Source organism: Marmota monax, unplaced genomic scaffold (assembly GCF_021218885.2).
Source record: "Marmota monax isolate L192 unplaced genomic scaffold, Marmota_monax_Labrador192_F-V1.1 WCK01_AAM20220418_F8-fsc00006, whole genome shotgun sequence".
Lineage (NCBI taxonomy): Eukaryota > Metazoa > Chordata > Mammalia > Rodentia > Sciuridae > Marmota > Marmota monax.
The window spans coordinates 4,561,989-4,576,178 of NW_026693712.1; positions in this window are offsets into that span (position 1 = coordinate 4,561,989).

A 14,190-nucleotide genomic window follows, 5' to 3' on the forward strand; every position below is an offset into this window, starting at 1 on the left:
TAACTTCAGAATTTTTGTTAGGGGAATTAAGATGGGAAGGAAGGTGAGCCTTTTATAAAAGGCAGAGTTGTTAATTACTATTGGTTTGTATAAGTCTGCAAGGGCACAGTGTGTGGGTAATAGTTATTTCTCCTTGAGCTGGTCAATTGTAAGACAAGGGCTGTTGTTGAGAATACCAGAAGTACCACATTTTACTCATTTCATGAATAAATACAAATTCAACAAACAATTAATAAGCACCATGCTGTGAACTGGCAGTACAATGTTGAATAAAAGGAAATCTTGCCCTGACCCTGGTGAAGTTTACAGTTCATTGCAGAGACACATGTTCATCAAATATTCACACAAATATGGAAAACTCCCAACTGTGGGATGTGCTGTTTTGAGAAGGTGCCACACACATCAGGTTGCTGGGGCACTGATCTCATAGGACTGGGCCATTGGGAAGGATTTGTCTAGCAGGAGCTGAAGTTTCAAAGATGACAGTTCTTGTGTTCACAGTCAGGACTAGCCTGACCAGTGTCCTGGAGCCCTGGGCCTGTTTTCCCGATGTCCCATGTTGGTCCTCGCAGTGAAACTCACAGGTTCCAGAACTCTAGGGCCCAGGTCAGTCCAGAAGGCTTTCATGGGGGTAGAGCCTGCCTGGGGTCTGTCACACCTCACCCAGCCAACTGCAGGGGTTCACTGTTCTCCGGGACTTGACTCTTCCTGCCCTAACTGATGGGTTTGGGGTGGGAATATGCCTTAGTAACTTGGGAGTTTGGGGGTCTAGAGCTCCCCAAAGATAGGTTTGGTGTGTTGACTTCAAAGAGAGACCCTTACCTGAGCGGTCTCAACCTTCCCCCTCTCTCACCCTGCACCCAGATGGAAATATGTTAAGGCAGCAATAACTTTGATGAGTAAGATCTGTTTCTTTTTTTCTTCATTTGGAAATTGAGTATATATGAGGGACAATGACTTTTCTAGTTAAATGCTTTCAAAAGTGCACCTGGATTTTTCAATTTTAGACAAATGTCAGCTCACCCACAAAGCAGTCTCCATTGTATTTAATTATTCCAACTCATTTTTCAATGTTGTGATTTCATTTCCCTTTACTTTACACATTTTAATCAGGTGGCTTACTGAGTGGAGGTCCTATTTTTACTAGAGCCTTCTGAATTTCTGGCAAGCAGCCATTTGTGAACACTGTCAACAGTTGTGACAGCTCAGTCACATTGGCACCTTTGCCCCTATTTAATACTAACGCTAACTGACTGTGGAGGTGCCCCCCGTTTGCCCGGGGCTTAAATGGAAAATGGAGAGGATTTCTGGAATATGTTTGGCACTCACTTCCGAGTTTCACATTGAGACCCACATTGGCTCGTGCCAGTTGGCCACCCTCCTCCTTTCGGCACTTCCCAGCACACAGGACCTGCATGTTCTGCCGCTGGAAAATAACTCTGTGCTCCACACACGAGCTGAATACCAGCTCTCCGTCTGATCCGTAGAACTGAGATGACAGGATCTCACCTGTCCACGATGATAGCTTAGTTTTATTTCAGATTTTCATTTAAACAAACAATTTCAGCCTTCGCCTGAGACACAGGATTGAAGTGTCAATAGGCAAAGCCTCTGGCATGCCAAAGCCACATGTGACCCTGTAGCAATCTTCTTTGTTCTCTTCCTTACTCAGGCTGCTAAGAAGAAATGACTATGGGCCTTTGGCAACTCTTTCCCAAAATGCATGATGGAGGGTTGGGAAACACTGAATTATGAAATAAAGGAAAGCAGCTCCTTTCGTCATCCTTGGCACCTGAATTGCAAGCTACAGTAATGACATCGGCTCCTTAATGGGGAAAACAGAGGGTGCCTTGCTCTTCAGCAATTTGTGTTCCCATGTGTGTTCTTGAGCAGCCTGATGGGGATGACTTTGGATGGTCATAACAGGGAAACAAGTTAATGCTCACCGATAATGAGGAAACTGACAGGATTACAGAAGTTGGCTGTCTGCAGAGGCTCTCTGTTCCAAGAAGAGACAGGAGGGGCAGGAAACGCTCGTTCATGGACTTGCATCACATGGCAAATTGTTCCGTCTGGGCTCGGTGACCCCTCTGATATTCAGAAAAGCTAACAAGAGGTGGTGGAGACAGATGTGTGCTTTGCTCAGCTCCAACCGCCAGCCCGGAGGGGTATCCAACCTCTCTCCTGCCTCCCCCACCGTGCGACTTGCTTCACCCACTGCCTTGTTCTTTCCCCTCCTCCAGCCACCCTGTCGCAGGCACTATCTTTAAGCAGCCCTGGCTGATGGAGCCATGTGGAGCTGGGACTGGGAGGGTGGGAGGAGGAAGAAAGTGAAGGGAGGGCTTCACGTTGGGACTGGCTGATACCCACAACCAGTGCTGAGCCGCCCTGGGATTCTGTTAATGCTGTGTATCTGTGTCACAGGTATTTTTAATTTTCCTGGGGTGGGGGTCTTTACTTCAGAATAGCTTCTTAAATTAAAGGAACCCCATTTTTTGTCTTATTAATGCTCTGTGACCCACAAGGCACATAATCTTTGTCCCACATTGGGGTGTATCCCAGAGCTTGCACATGCACTCACTGTGACCCCTCTGCTGGCCACTAGGGTGAGGCTGACACTCTGGGGCTGGGAAAGTTTGCTCAGGGCAGACCTGCCATGTGCACAGTGGCCTGGCATTCTAAGCACCTTCCATACTTCATGTATTAACCTGGTGAATGCTGAGGCCAGCTAAGGCAGCTCACACACATTCAAACTAGGCTGTGTGTGTACTAGTGCATAGACATGCCTTGTGTAGGCAGAGATGGGGCTTCAGGGGATCTTGTGGACATTGTTCCTGTCTGGAGGGGTGGGGTGGCTTGTCTCACCATAGCAAGCTGATTGTGGCAACCTCCTCAGCATCCTCCAATTTCAACAGGACATGGGTTTTGTTGTTGTCGCTGCTGCTGCTGCCACCTACTCCCCACCCCAACCCACCCTGTACTGGGGATTGAACCCAGGGCATTCTATCACGGAGCTACATCCCCAGCCAATTTCATCTTTTAATTTTAAGGCAGGATCTGGCTTCGTTGCTGAGCCTAGCCTTGAACTTGGGATCCTCCTGTCTCAGCTTCCTAAGCAGCTATGATCATGGGTGTGTACCACCATGACCAGCTGGATTTTGTTTTCTAATCAGATGCCCCAAGGTGAGCAGGCCTTCTGTCCCTGACTAAAAGCATTATCCTTGGCATGGAATCTTGAGTCCTCTGATTTCCACTTGCCTTCTCCTCTTGACAATTAATGCACAGTCAGCCCTGACATACTTACACTCCAGTATGACCAACATCAAAATATTCGACATTGGTGCACATAGCATCTCAGCCTAAAATGACCAGCCTTGAATCTACAGCCTGTGATCCAAACCCATCCTTAGTTTCTTGTGCTAATGCAGAAACTCTCAGTCCTCCTGCCTGAGCTGCAGCCCCTCTTCTCAGCAACCTGCTCTCTGCAGATCTCTTTTTTTGGAGAGAGCTTACGTCTGCCAGCTGTGTCCAACTTTTTTTTTTTTAAGTAACATTACAGTAGAAAAGTTTAATCCCATATAAAAGTAGAGAGAATAACAAGTACCAGGTATCTATCACCCACCTAGCTTTGAACAGTTATCCAGACATTGTCAATATTGTTTCATCTCTACTCCCTTTACCCCACCATCCACTGGATTATTTTAAAGTGATTCCCCAACATTTCATTGCTCTTTTTTTAGAGTTTACAATAATAGAGTTTTACTCTTCAAAACATACTAAAAATAATAATACACATATGCAATGTCTGCCACACAGTATACTTTTTCTTTCAACTCTCTAGCTTCATTGAAGTTTAGTTGACAAAAATTTTGTATATTTACAAAGTAAAACAAAGTGATATTTTGATATATGTATTCATTGTAAAATTATTGCATCAAGCTAATTAACATATCCATTGCACATTGTGTGTGTGTGTATGTGTGTGTGTATATGTGTGCGCGCGTGTGCTGCAGGCACAGTTCAGAGGATTGAATTTAGGTGTTCTCTAAAACTGGAATGCATTCCTGGCTCTTATTTATTTTTAAAATTTGAGACAGTGTCTTGCTGAGTCAGTGAGGCAGGCCTTGAACTTCCAGTCCTCCTACCTCAGCCTTCCTAGTAGCTGAGATTATATGTCATTGTGCCTGATTCACATACTCATTTTCTGTGTGTGTGAGAACCTTTAAGATCTATTGTCTTCATCACAATACCTCATCCAAAATTATACTACAGAGCTGTAATAACAAAAACAGCATGGTATTGACATCAAAATAGACATGAAGACCAATGGAACAGAGTAGGAGGCACAGATAAACCCACATATTTAAAACTATCTGATACTTGACACAGGTGTTAGATATTTTTGACATATTTGTTAACCTTTTTAACAAATAGTGCTGGGAAAACTGGTTAGCTATATGTAGAAAAATGAAACTGGATTTCTATCTCTCACCCTGCACAAAAGTCAAATCAAGGGCTGGGGCTCTAAGCTCAGTGTAGCTTGCCTAGCATGTGTGATGCACTGGGTTCAATCCTCAGCACCACCAAAATAAATAAATAAATAAATAAATAAATAAAGGTATTGTGTCCATTTACAACTAAAAAAAAAAGTCAAATTGAAATGGATTGAAGACTTAGGAGTTAGAGCAGAGACTATGCAACTGTTAGGGGAAAAGCAGGGTCAACACTCCATCATATTGGTGCAGGCACTCACTTCCTCAAACAAAACCCCTAAACCCTCAAGAAATAAAACCAAGAATCAATAAACAAAAGCTTCTGCACAATAAAAGAAACAAGAGTTAGAAGAGAGTCTACAGAATGGGAGAAAATCTTTGCCAGCTACTCTACTGATAGGGAATTAATATTCAGAATATATAAAGAACTCAAAAAACTTAACACCAAAAAAACACAAAAACAAAAACCACATTGCCCAATCAATAAATGGGCAAAGGGGACTGGGGTTGTGGCTCAGAGGTAGAGTGCTTGAAAATAAAGACATTGCGTCCACATATAACTAAAAAATAAAATATAAAAAAAATGGGCAAAGGAACTAAACAAACTTCTCAGAAGAAGAAACACAAATGGCCAAAAAATATGTGAAAAACTATTCATTTCTAGCAATCAGGAAAATTAAAATCAAACTACACTAAGATTTCATCTTGCTCCAGTTAGAATGGCAATGACCAAGAATACAAACAATAATAAATGCTGGTGGGGTTGTGGGGAAAAAAGTATGCTTGTACATTGTTGATGGAGCTGCAGACTAGTACAACCACTCTAGAAAGCTGTATGAAGTTTCCTCAAAAAACTAGAAATGAATATGACCTAGCTATTCCACTCCTCGGTATTTTCCCAAAAGAACCAAAATCAGAATACTATAATGACACCATCACCTCAATGTTTATAGCAGCACAATTCACAATAACTAAATTATGGAGTCAACCATATGCCCATCAATAGATGAATAGATTAAGAAACTGTGGTATACATATACAATGGAGTTCTACTCAGCCATAAAGAAGAATGAGTTCATTACATTTGCTGATAAATAGATGGAAATGGAGAACATCATGCTAAGTGAAATGCGCCAGACTCAAAAACTCAAAGGTCAAATATTTACTTCTCATAAGTGGAAGTTAGAGTAAAATAAAGGAGAGAAGGAGGGAAGGACGGGATATCAAAAAAGGAAAACCATGTAGAAGAAGGAGATGGAGAAGCAGAGTGGAGAGATGGAAGAGGGGAGGCAGTGCAGAATGAATTCTTTCAAAAACCATGTTATGTGCACATATAAATATAGGAACTTCACCTTTATGTGTAAGTAAAAAGAACCAATCAAATATAAATAGATGAGCAAAGGAAATCCAGCAGAGTAGAGGAAGGAGAATGAGAGAGGGGAGGGAGGAGAGGAGGGCAAAGTGGGGGAATCATGAACTGATTTAGAATGTACGTATGATTTTGTTGGGTTGAACCAAACACTATGTATGACTACAAAGCTCTAATTAAAAAAACAAAAACAAAAAAACCAAATCCATCCTCTTAGCAACTTTTGAATATTCAATACTTTGTGATTAATTATTCTCCAGGCTGTCCAGTAGATTTCTAGAACTTATTCCTCCCAATCAAGACTGTACCCTTTGACCAATATCTCCCTATCACCCCTTCGGAACTTAATAAAACCCTCAGAATGTGTAAGGAGATGAGAACCTTAAAAAAATGTAATCTTATTCTAAGAGTAATTCCCTAATATTCTCAAATATGTTCAAATTTCCCTAATAGCTTCATGGTGTGATTTTAGACTTTTCTTTTGTTTGAGGATTTAATTCTATAAGTTAAATTGGTTGATGCATTTTAGAGTCTTTGAAATCAATTATCCAGCCCCAAATATTAGTGATGCTACTGTTGAAAAATTCTGCAATGTTATCATTTAATGATAACATTTCTTTCCTTTTTCTTTCTTTTTGGTACTGGGGAATGAACCCAGGGTGCATAACCACTGGGCCACAGCCACAGCACTTTTAATTTTTACTTAGAGACAGGGTCTTACTAAGTTGCTGAGGCTGACTTTGAAGTCAGGTCCTCCTACCTCAGCCTCCCTAGTTGCTGGGATTAAAGACATGCACCACTGCATCTGGCTATCCCTTTATTTTTTAGTTTTTTGGCAAATGAGTAGTTAGCAGCTTAATTAGATGCAGATTCAATTTTTTGGCAACAGCATCCCATTGGTGTTTCTGAGCACTTCCTAGAGTGTCACATCTGGAGGCCCATAATATCACAAAAAAACTTTCCTCGTTTTTTTATGATATTAAGGTTAGTCTGTGGGTTTAAGTGTCAAGGGTAGGTTCCTTCTATTTTCAACTTCTCCATGAGTTACTGCTTTCAGCATTCCTTAATGATCATTAGGAAAATCATTTTTTCATATAGATTCTATTATTATTTTGGTAGTTAGGTGTACTACTTTTCTAAAGAAGAATTTGCTTTCAATATGCCCCCCAATTTTTTTTTTAAAGCAGTTACTAGAATAAGGATCTCATTTTTTAGTATGCTGCAAAGGTGACTGATGAGGTTTGTTTTTTACAGTGTCATTGTGAACGCAGGAGGGTTTTTTTTGTTGTTGTTTTGTTTTGTTTTGAGATGGGGTCTTGCTATGTTTACTGGCTTGGCCTCCAACTCTCAGTTCTCTTGCCTGAGACTCCCAAGTAGCTGGGATTGCCGGCATGAGCCAACACAGATTTAACCTAGATGGTATGTACCAATTCAGTGCATTCCTTATTTCTTTCAGTGTTCATATCATTCCATCTCAGTCTCCTGGGAGGCCATTTATGTTGCCTCCTGTGTCTTTTGGCCAGGACACTCTCAGCTGCAGAACTGAAGGCATCAGATATGATCGGCCCTGATGACTAGGCAGGGGCAGCAAAAGAAAGGTCAGTGATGGGGAAAGTCTGGTGACATTTTGTGCCTTGGCAAAGTTAATTGTGGAGTAAAACACTTGCCTGGGCTTCCTGTTTAGAGAGCAGGCAAACAGTTCCAGCTTTATACTATAAAAGTAATGCAACTCACCCATCATTGGTGATGTCCTCCTTTGTGGCCTCCTTGGCACCGGCTGCTCTGTGATGGGTGTCCCGTGGAGTCACACTCCAGGAGTGTCCTGACATGTTGTCTCACAAGAGTAAGATTGATGTTAAAAATGTCCTCATGTCAGCAGATTTTGAGTCCTCGCAGAGTAAACACAGTTTTTATGTCTTCTAAGTGTTACTTGTTTGCAGCTGGGTGAAAGACCCAGCTGCCTCCTTCTGGCACTATGTAACAGAGGGAAGAGCTGTGTCGTTTCTTCTTTGTGCAGGACCCAGGCAGTGCAGGACTTTCCTACCACGTGCTTCATTACCCTCTGCAATGAATACAGTCTCCAAGAACCAGGGAGCCAGAGGAGGCTGCCCAGAATCTTAAAGGAGAAAGGACTTGGCAGATTTCAACACTATCATTTTCAGCAGCCCAGACCTTTACTTTCCAATGAAATCTAGCCCAGATGTCCCCTCTGTGAAGCAGAGGGAAAGCAGCTGGGGACCACAGCCAAGGTTATTGGTCTTCTCCCCATGACCTGTCTCCTACAACAACTCCAGGGCTCTAAGAAGGAGTTTTTGAGGCATACTGATGCAGAGAGTATATCAAACTCACCCTGACTCTTCACTCCCTCTGCCAGTCAGCCCTAAAAGAGCTGAATAAGTGAGAGAATCGTTTGTGGCTCTAAGAAAACCCAGGGAACACTGGGGCTGCCAGAGGTGTGGGTGAGGAAGGGTGGGATGCCATACCTGGGTGGCAGGCATGGCGGGGAGAGTCGTGTGTTTTCTCTCTACTGTGCTATGCTTATTTCAAGAAAACAGAAAATAGCAGTGTCAGCCCAGTGCCATCAAGTCACTGGGATAATATTAATGCTGCATTCCATGCAAGCTGGGGCAGGTGCATGCAATGTGTGTGGCAGAGGTACAGCTATATGAGTTCCCATTTCCTCTATTCTTCAAAGGAAGCTGATTGCAGTCCATTTAGATGGGACCTAAAAAATAGTGACCAGGATAGAGGTATGCAGAAGCTCCCTGAGGGCACGGTCACATGCTAAGGTGTGGAAGGTAGAGAGTGGCTGAGTCCAAATGGCAACACCAGAGGATCTCCCCACCTAGGTGTGTGCCCATTGTTTCTGCTGACCCACAGGGATTGTGCTCCTCACACCGTAAAACCACATCACTAGCCATGGCTGTCAAGATCCCCAGGAAAACATGATATCATAGGGAAATAAGATGGTAGATTTAAGACCCAACATAATAGCAAAATAAATTTAAACAGATAAATCCACTAATTTAAAGATCCTCAGATTTAATTTAAAAAAAAGAATATTACCAGTATGTTATCTATAGGTTACAAAAATATTTAATATTAGCATCAGATAAAAGAGAACTTCAAAACATCAAAATGAGCTGGATGTGGTATCACATGCCTGTGTGTAATCCCGAAAGGGCTGGGGCTGGGGATGTAGCATAGTTTTAGAGCAGTTGTGTAGTATGTTTTGGGCCCTGGGTTGAATCCCCAGGACCCAAAAGACCAACGACAAAAAATAAACACACACACACAAAACAAAAGAAAGCACCAAAATTGGACCATAGAACACTATATTTTAGTAAGAGGAATACTATATTAAGAAGATACAGTGATGAAGATAAACCTATCAATAGAGACTCAAATATATAAAGCAGCTACTAACAGGACCAAAGGGAGAAATATACAAATCAAAAGTTATCAGAAAATTGCATATTCACCTCTCAGAAACTGATAGATCGAGCATCAAAAACGTGAAGATAAGAAGATGTGAACTGCAAAATAAGTTGTAGCTTATTTACTTATATATACATATATATGTAGCATGTATATTTGCATATATACATAGCACATATGTATATATATTTGCAATAATCAACCATGTGCTAAGTCACCAAAATAATATAATTTCAGACGAAATCATAGTTCTCTGATCATAATATAATAATAATTGAAACACAAAAGAATAGCCCTCCCCACTTCACTACTTTACCATTTGGTGAAAACTAAAAACTCAGTACTAAAGGACTCAAGTTAAAAAAGGAAACAAGGAGGGGCTGGGGTTGTGGTTCAGTGGTAGAACACTCCCCTAGCAAGTGGGAGGCCCTGGGTTCGATCCTCAGCACCACACAAAAATAAATAAAATAAAGGTATTGTGTCCAACTACAACTAAAAAACAAATTAAAAAAAAAGGAAACGAGGAATTTTAAAATAGAACTAAAATTTAAACAAAAAAATTTCAAAAATTGTGGTGGATAAAAATAGGACTTAGAACAAAAATTTAGTTTTAAATCATTTATCCTAAAACAAGCAAGACTGAAACAGGATAAGTGAAAACAATAAGAAGAAGGAAGAAAATAATAAAAATAAGGCTAAAATCAATAAAATAGAGGACAAAAGATGGCTAGAGGAAGAGAAGATTAGGAATGTTCTAAATTTATTCTTCAAAAAGATTACCGAATACACCAATAACCCATTCTGCCAGACGGAAGGCTAGGAGAAGATGGATAGAAATAAGTAGAAGACCAGACGAAAAGGGAAGTAACTGCAGACTGAACGATGGTGCTTCAGAGTCAGACTGGGATCCGGAGGCTGTCCCCATGGAGGGGTGGCCAGGAGTGAGTGTCAGAGCCACAGCGGTGAGGGCGGCTTCCAAGAGGGGAGGGGACGGTGGCTGTGGAGATGGAAGGATGCTTACAGGCAGACGGATTGATTAAATAGGTAAATAAAGCCGGGACAACCAAAGGCAGGCTCCTCACTTTAGCAAAGGGAGATATAAATATGGAAAAGGAAAAGACCAGATTCGACTCCGTGGTATTGGATTGGAATTGGTGGTGTCAGTGTGAAGTCTTGTTTTTCAATATAGACAAAGAAAAATCTTATCTAGGGTTGAAAGAATGGCTGCAACATTTTGTGTCTTACTACATAGGATTAAAAGAGAAAGTCGCAAATTTTTCAATGTTATTAATTACATTTCATTAGTATTATTTAAAGTGCTATTTTAATTTTATTTTAAATAAAAATTTAAAGAACTCAGCATCAGAAATAGAAAGGAAATAGAAAAACTCAATGAAATCATATTTAAAAAGTATAGCAAATATCAAATATAGCAAATATAATAGTGGAGAAACTTTGGACACATCCTTTAAGCCTGGGAAATCAGCAAATACGCCTGCTGACCTGGCTGCACTGGAAGAGGCCTGGAGGGCCTGACACTGCACTAAGACAGGAAAGAACAGACTAGAAGGGGATAAATTGTCAAGATGAACAAACTATGAGAACTAATACAGAGTTCAGCAATGATACAGCATAACTAGTTCTCCCCTACACCAACACTAACCTAATGGAGAACATCACAAAAAATAAAATACCATTTATAATTGTAACACTATCTATGAAATACTTAGGAAATAATTTAATGAGGACAAATATTTTATTGATGATAAAGATTAAAACTCTACTATAGCACCAAAAACTAAACAAACAAACAAAAAACCAGCTTAATAAATTTGTTCTGATCATCATATGGAATCACTACAAACTATGAAGATGGCAGTTTTCATGAATAGTAAATAAATTTACTACAATTCCAATAAAAGTTCTATCAAGACTTTTTGATGACTTACCAATTCTAAATTTCTACCCCAAAACAAAAAACTGGATAACAACTAAGACAGTTTTGAGAAAAAGGAGACTGAAGTTGTCAGGGGATTGTGGGGAGGAGCTACCTGTTCATTCCTATGGATATTGAGACACAGTGGAACCGCAGTAAGAAAGTGAGAGACGGGCATGGTGGCGCACGCCTGTAATCCCAGTGGCTTGGGAGGCTGAGGCAGAAGAATCGCAAATTCAAAGCCAGCCTCAGCAAAATCAAGGATGCTAAGTAACTCAATGAGACCCTGTCTCTAAATAAAATACAAAGTAGGACTGGGGATATAGCTTAATGGTCGAGTGCCCCTGAGTTCAATCCCCAGTACCAAAAAATAAAAAATAAAATAAGTAAGTTAGTGAGGTAATTCAGGAACAGTCATAAATTGAGTACTCAAAAACAGACCATGTTTATGTGGAGCAAAATATATAAGATACAGGTTGACACTATAAATGAATGACCAAATGGGACACTGATGAGCAGATGGTGATGGAAAAATCAGTAGATGGTGAGGGAGATAAAGTTGGGTCCCTATCTTGTATGATAGAGATGCACTCCAGATAGAGTAAAGTTAAAGAAAGAAAATAAGTGGGGAAAAAAACTTTGTGACTTTTGGAATGAGACAGGATGTCTTAAATAAGATCACCCATAGTACAAAAACCAGATTTGACTATGCCAAAATTAAGGATTTCTGTTCAACAAACATAGAGTAGACAAAGTTAAGAGAGATAAACAAATGAGAGAAGACTTTTTAGCACATCAAACTGAAGAGACTAAAAAAGGGAAAGATGGGGAAGCCAACAGGAAATATAAAGAAATGTAAATTTGAACAGACACAAGGAGAAAGACACAGATTCATGCTATCAGGTTGACTAAAATGAATCAAAAACAATAATAGTGTTGGAAAGAATATGGAGAAATGAGAAAATGACCACTATTGGGGGGCATCTAAAGAAGTACAATCCTGGAAAATGATACAAAAACTGTGAATTTAAATATGTCAACATCCATAATCCAGCATCCCCACTCTTGGATGGTAATCCAGAGAACATCTCCCATGGGACCTAGGTAATGTGTATTAGGATGTCCATCCCAGTGTGTTGATTGGGTCAGGGACTTGAAGGTAACATTAAGGGAATGGAAATGGAAAGTGGAATTCCAAATAGTCATCAGAAGCAATGAGCTAGATACACATGCAGTAACATAGCTCAGGAAGCTGAGGCAGGAAGATTGTAAATGCCAGGCCAACCTCAGGAACTTAGCACAGCTCGAAGCAACTTAGTGAGACCCTGTCTCAAAATAAAAAGGGCTGGAGATGTGGATCAATGGTAAGGCACCCCTGGGTTAAATCTCCAGTACAACAAACAATCCCCCCACAAACACAGTTATGATACCTTTTATGCAAATTTAAGATATATGCTCAAAACCAATATATTTTACAGAAATATACAACTGAATACATTAGTTTATGGGCTTCATGGTGGAAGGAGATGAATGTGGAGATTAGGGATGAAAGGGAAAATATTTTATAGCTAGCCACTCAGAAACATGATAGCACAGAGCCTGGACTTCCTCAGCTGATTGCCTGGGTCCAAATCGCAACTTTGCCCCTTACTAGGTTTGCTACTTTGGGCAATTAACTTCTCTCCTTGAACTCCTCCATCCTTAAATTAGTCTGGGTAGATTAGCTTCTGCTCATCCCAGTCTGTGTGAAGCTCCTACCACATCAAGGTCTGTGGTTGCTTTGACCAATAGGATGCAGAGGAAGTGCTGCTCTGGGAGTTCCAAATCCCGGAGTTGAAGCAGGACAGAAATATCTTACCTCTTCTAGACTCGAACAACAATGAGAAAACCCTTAAAACTGAGATGGCACGTGGAAAGTCAGGCCACATGGAAAAGCACCCAGGCCATCTAATGATATAAGACCCCCAGAAGAGGCACTGCCCGGGCGAGTCCAAGCCGACCCATGGAACAGTGAGATGCACTATGGTTGTTTAAACCACTGAATTTTGTTATTATAGCCTTAGGTAAAATTGTTATGAGGATTAAAGTAAGAAATTTTCTAAGTTCTTGGCTCATGACCTGTACGGACAGATGGTGAAAAAAATGTGTCATGGAGCTTCAGATAGCTGAACACATGGGGGTTCCTGCAAGGAGACTCCTTGCTCCTTTCCTCATACCTTGTCCTGTACATCTCTTCATTGGGTATTCATTGTTCTCCTTGGTAATATTCTTTATAATAAACCAGTTAAAAAAAAAAGGCTGTTCTTAGATTTCAGAGTACAAACTGATTGATGCTTCCAAACCAAACTGATACCCTGAAACAAGTCCAAGGCAAGAATGATTCACCTAGCACCCAGGAGCATGGGACATGGAAACATCATTCCCCCATCCACCAGGGATTGAACCCAGGGTTGCTCAACCACTGAGCCACATTCACAGCTCCCTTTTTAAAAATTTGAGACAAGATTTTGCTAAATTTCTGAGGCTGGTTTTGAACTTGTGGTCCTCCTGCCTCAGCCTCCTAAACTGCTGGGATTACAGATGTTCAACATGGTGCCCAGTGGGAACATCTTTCTCAGGTGTGGTAAAGCAAATTGAATGAAAAGTTTATCGCTTTCCATCCTACCACCACAATAAATACATACATACAAGAGAAATTTGTTCTGGACCAAAATGTATATGATTAACTTAATTATTTGTTTATTCATTTCCTTCATAAGGAAACTGTGACCCCGGTAGGTGAAAAGTGTATTTTAAAAACAAAGAAACTGAATCTTACTCTGTTGTCTTTGTGCACAGAATTAGAGCCTCCAAGAAGGCTCAGGATGTGATTTCAGTGACTCATGATCCCTCATTTCTGGGAACCCAGACAACTGATAGACATTTGTTTTTCTCTGTAGTACCAGACCCAGAAC